Source organism: Schistocerca serialis, unplaced genomic scaffold, assembly GCF_023864345.2.
Source record: "Schistocerca serialis cubense isolate TAMUIC-IGC-003099 unplaced genomic scaffold, iqSchSeri2.2 HiC_scaffold_992, whole genome shotgun sequence".
In the NCBI taxonomy this organism is placed as follows: domain Eukaryota; kingdom Metazoa; phylum Arthropoda; class Insecta; order Orthoptera; family Acrididae; genus Schistocerca; species Schistocerca serialis.
The window spans coordinates 92,501-97,500 of record NW_026048620.1 but is presented as its reverse complement, the minus strand read 5'-3'; the positions used below and the strand labels follow the sequence as shown (position 1 = coordinate 97,500).

At 53.6% G+C, this 5,000-nt stretch overlaps 1 non-coding gene across 1 annotated transcript in view; it reads right to left on the bottom strand.

Annotated features, from left to right (window-relative positions):
• LOC126454618 (small subunit ribosomal RNA) overlaps positions 1-1,618 on the bottom strand; it is a 1,910-nt gene extending 292 nt beyond the window's left edge. The window contains exon 1 of the ribosomal RNA XR_007585269.1: positions 1-1,618. This exon is cut by the window's left edge and continues 292 nt beyond it. This is a non-coding gene — a ribosomal RNA (small subunit ribosomal RNA).
• Between the last annotated feature and the right edge of the window lie 3,382 nt (positions 1,619-5,000).

The window sequence follows — 5,000 nt, the reverse complement described above, 5'->3', positions numbered from 1 at the left end:
CCGACCTTTCGGCCTAGGAAGACACGCTGATTCCTTCAGTGTAGCGCGCGTGCGGCCCAGAACATCTAAGGGCATCACAGACCTGTTATTGCTCAATCTCGTGCGGCTAGAAGCCGCCTGTCCCTCTAAGAAGAAAAGTAATCGCTGACAGCACGAAGGATGTCACGCGACTAGTTAGCAGGCTAGAGTCTCGTTCGTTATCGGAATTAACCAGACAAATCGCTCCACCAACTAAGAACGGCCATGCACCACCACCCACCGAATCAAGAAAGAGCTATCAATCTGTCAATCCTTCCGGTGTCCGGGCCTGGTGAGGTTTCCCGTGTTGAGTCAAATTAAGCCGCAGGCTCCACTCCTGGTGGTGCCCTTCCGTCAATTCCTTTAAGTTTCAGCTTTGCAACCATACTTCCCCCGGAACCCAAAAGCTTTGGTTTCCCGGAGGCTGCCCGCCGAGTCATCGGAGGAACTGCGGCGGATCGCTGGCTGGCATCGTTTATGGTTAGAACTAGGGCGGTATCTGATCGCCTTCGAACCTCTAACTTTCGTTCTTGATTAATGAAAACATACTTGGCAAATGCTTTCGCTTCTGTTCGTCTTGCGACGATCCAAGAATTTCACCTCTAACGTCGCAATACGAATGCCCCCGCCTGTCCCTATTAATCATTACCTCGGGTTCCGAAAACCAACAAAATAGAACCGAGGTCCTATTCCATTATTCCATGCACACAGTATTCAGGCGGGCTTGCCTGCTTTAAGCACTCTAATTTGTTCAAAGTAAACGTGCCGGCCCACCGAGACACTCACTCAAGAGCACCCTGGTAGGATTGCAACGGGGTCCGCCTCGGGACGCACGAGCACGCACGAGGCGCGTCGCACGCCTTCAGCTCGCCCCACCGGCAGGACGTCCCACGATACATGCCAGTTAAACACCGACGGGCGGTGAACCAACAGCGTGGGACACAAATCCAACTACGAGCTTTTTAACCGCAACAACTTTAATATACGCTATTGGAGCTGGAATTACCGCGGCTGCTGGCACCAGACTTGCCCTCCAATAGATACTCGTTAAAGGATTTAAAGTGTACTCATTCCGATTACGGGGCCTCGGATGAGTCCCGTATCGTTATTTTTCGTCACTACCTCCCCGTGCCGGGAGTGGGTAATTTGCGCGCCTGCTGCCTTCCTTGGATGTGGTAGCCGTTTCTCAGGCTCCCTCTCCGGAATCGAACCCTGATTCCCCGTTACCCGTTACAACCATGGTAGGCGCAGAACCTACCATCGACAGTTGATAAGGCAGACATTTGAAAGATGCGTCGCCGGTACGAGGACCGTGCGATCAGCCCAAAGTTATTCAGAGTCACCAAGGCAAACGGACCGGACGAGCCGACCGATTGGTTTTGATCTAATAAAAGCGTCCCTTCCATCTCTGGTCGGGACTCTGTTTGCATGTATTAGCTCTAGAATTACCACAGTTATCCAAGTAACGTGGGTACGATCTAAGGAACCATAACTGATTTAATGAGCCATTCGCGGTTTCACCTTAATGCGGCTTGTACTGAGACATGCATGGCTTAATCTTTGAGACAAGCATATGACTACTGGCAGGATCAACCAGGGAGCTGCGTCAACTAGAGCTGAGCAGCCGGCCGCCCGGGAGTGTGTCCCGGGGGCCCGCGCGAACACGCAAGCGTCCGCTCAATTATTCTGCAAACAGGAGGAGGCTGAGCTCCCCTGCACCATACACCTCGAAACCCTCTCAGGTCCCGGCGGCGCGCAGCGCCGTCCTAAGTACTTGGTCGGGTTCGAGAGAGGCGCAATCGCCCGGGGTTTGGCGAGTAGACGCTTTAGGTGCGACCACCCGTGCTCCCAACTGAGCTTGCCGCTGCCGACAGAGGCCCGGGAGCGTGCTGTCGTGGCATTGCCGGCGGGAGACAACACGCGCCACCTACGGTGACCGGCAGCTCCAACGCCAGCGCCACAGAAGGACAAAAGCCCCACTTGGGTGCCGAAGCGAACTCTCCCAGCACAGCGCACGCGCCAACACGTCCGCACAGCTGCGATACAAACCACCTGCGAGAACCGCAGAGGCGACCGAGCAGCAGACGGCGTCGCGGCGCCGAGCGCCGGGCGGCGGCGCATCCTCAGCGCACACAGTCCTCAATCGGACCAGCACACTGCAGATGTCCACCGCGCTTCGCACCGGGCCCGCGAGGACCTACTTTGGCCGCACGGCGCCGCGTGCAGGGTGCGCCGGCGCGCAGCTGCGCCGCCTGCCGCCTCCGTCGGCCGGCGCGCCTGCCACTGGCCGCCCCCACCAGCCGGCTGTAGCGCGTGCGCCCACGCACCGCGCGGCCAGCACGCCGGGAGGCCCCCCCTCACCGGCCGGGGACGGTCCCACCCAGCCACCGCCGCGTATCGCTTCACACCCAGATGCCATTCACGTTCGTGGGCATGGTGGGTATCGCTGGAACAACCGGTTGGTAGCTCAACCGATCGTCGCCATCACTGATTCACCTCTAGCGAGAACAACCGCACCACAACGGTTTACCAGTTGTTCATTTGCGTAACGTCACCAGCAAACGTAGGCGTCCATCGCCATTTGCAAATTCAACGATTGTTGCATGCCTGTGTCAGGTGTCACGACACACTATGTCTGCCCACATACACGCAACAACATGTGCACGCTTCGCGAACACGTGGAAGGTGGCCCCCGTACGTATGCGATGTCCATTGCGCGAACGACTGTCAACCGGCCTCTGTCGCATGTCGCAGATGTGGAACGCAGTGCACCATGCTATCACGGTGTGTGAGAAGAGACGACTACGTCTGACAACACGCGCCACTACATCAACAGACGGCTCATGCTGATCGCCATCCAGGGCATACCACACTGCAATCCAGCTCTTATAGGGAGACGACACGTAGCTGAGTGCACAACATTTGGACCGCATGGTTCGCCGTTGTTGGCGCAGTCGTTGTACGGTCACATGTACCACGATGTATCATTCAGTACATGAGGACCAATGTGCAGTACAGTGTGTGATTTGGACGTACAACATCAGCGGACAGTTGACACAGGCCGTACCACAGCGTAGGCTAAGTGCTTCGCCATGCGAATGCCAATGAACAACTGCAAATGCCAATGAACAACTGCAAAGGGCATTGAGCATGTACGTCCTGCTGCCATCCACATTACAGTGTATAGCTGCAAGGTGTTTAACATGAAGCGATACACTGGGGACCGGGCAGTGCGAGTAGCAAACTATATTGCGGGGGTTGCAGTTAGGCAACACTACACTAATTTAACGCGTCGTATGACAATTACAGAGCAGGTTAAGGCCCAACGTGTGTTGGGTTAAGGCCCAACGTGTGTTGGGTTAAGGCCCAACGTGTGTTGGGTTAAGGCCCAACGTGTGTTGGGTTAAGGCCCAACGTGTGTTGGGTTAAGGCCCAACGTGTGTTGGGTTAAGGCCCAACGTGTGTTGGGTTAAGGCCCAACGTGTGTTGGGTTAAGGCCCAACGTGTGTTGGGTTAAGGCCCAACGTGTGTTGGGTTAAGGCCCAACGTGTGTTGGGTTAAGGCCCAACGTGTGTTGGGTTAAGGCCCAACGTGTGTTGGGTTAAGGCCCAACGTGTGTTGGGTTAAGGCCCAACGTGTGTTGGGTTAAGGCCCAACGTGTGTTGGGTTAAGGCCCAACGTGTGTTGGGTTAAGGCCCAACGTGTGTTGGGTTAAGGCCCAACATAGGTTGGGTTAAGGCGCAACATAGGTTGGGTTAAGGCGCAACATAGGTTGGGTTAAGGCGCAACATAGGTTGGGTTAAGGCGCAACATAGGTTGGGTTAAGGCGCAACATAGGTTGGGTTAAGGCGCAACATAGGTTGGGTTAAGGCGCAACATAGGTTGGGTTAAGGCGCAACATAGGTTAGGTTAAGGCGCAACATAGGTTAGGTTAAGGCGCAACATAGGTTAGGTTAAGGCGCAACATAGGTTAGGTTAAGGCGCAACATAGGTTAGGTTAAGGCGCAACATAGGTTAGGTTAAGGCGCAACATAGGTTAGGTTAAGGCGCAACATAGGTTAGGTTAAGGCGCAACATAGGTTAGGTTAAGGCGCAACATAGGTTAGGTTAAGGCGCAACATAGGTTAGGTTAAGGCGCAACATAGGTTAGGTTAAGGCGCAACATAGGTTAGGTTAAGGCGCAACATAGGTTAGGTTAAGGCGCAACATAGGTTAGGTTAAGGCGCAACATAGGTTAGGTTAAGGCGCAACATAGGTTAGGTTAAGGCGCAACATAGGTTAGGTTAAGGCGCAACATAGGTTAGGTTAAGGCGCAACATAGGTTAGGTTAAGGCGCAACATAGGTTAGGTTAAGGCGCAACATAGGTTAGGTTAAGGCGCAACATAGGTTAGGTTAAGGCGCAACATAGGTTAGGTTAAGGCGCAACATAGGTTAGGTTGAGGCACAATATAGGTTAGGTTGAGGTACCGTATAGGTTAGGTTAAGGTACAGTATAGTTTAGGTTAAGGTACAGTATAGTTTAGGTTAAGGTACAGTATAGTTTAGGTTAAGGTACAGTATAGTTTAGGTTAAGGTACAGTATAGTTTAGGTTAAGGTACAGTATAGTTTAGGTTAAGGTACAGTATAGTTTAGGTTAAGGTACACATTGTTGTATGGAAAGGTGTAATGGGGGGGGGGGGGGCGGCCGGTCGGTTTGTTGATTGTGATTATAGTAAGTGGATGCCTGCGGCATCATCTGATTTGCCACGTCAGGATGCACCTTTGGCTCATGACAGGCGGCGCTCCGATTCCATGCTTGTGGCAGACCTGTGTCTTTCATTCCTGCCATTGTTTGTGTGCTGTGAGAGGAGGCAGTATTGTGATGTTGGGTGCACCCCTGTGTAGGACATGTGTGGGTGTTGGTGGCTTAGCTGAGCAATGGTGGTTGTCGGGGGGGTGGGATATTCCGTTTTCTGAGTGGACCTCCCAGTCTGGTTATGA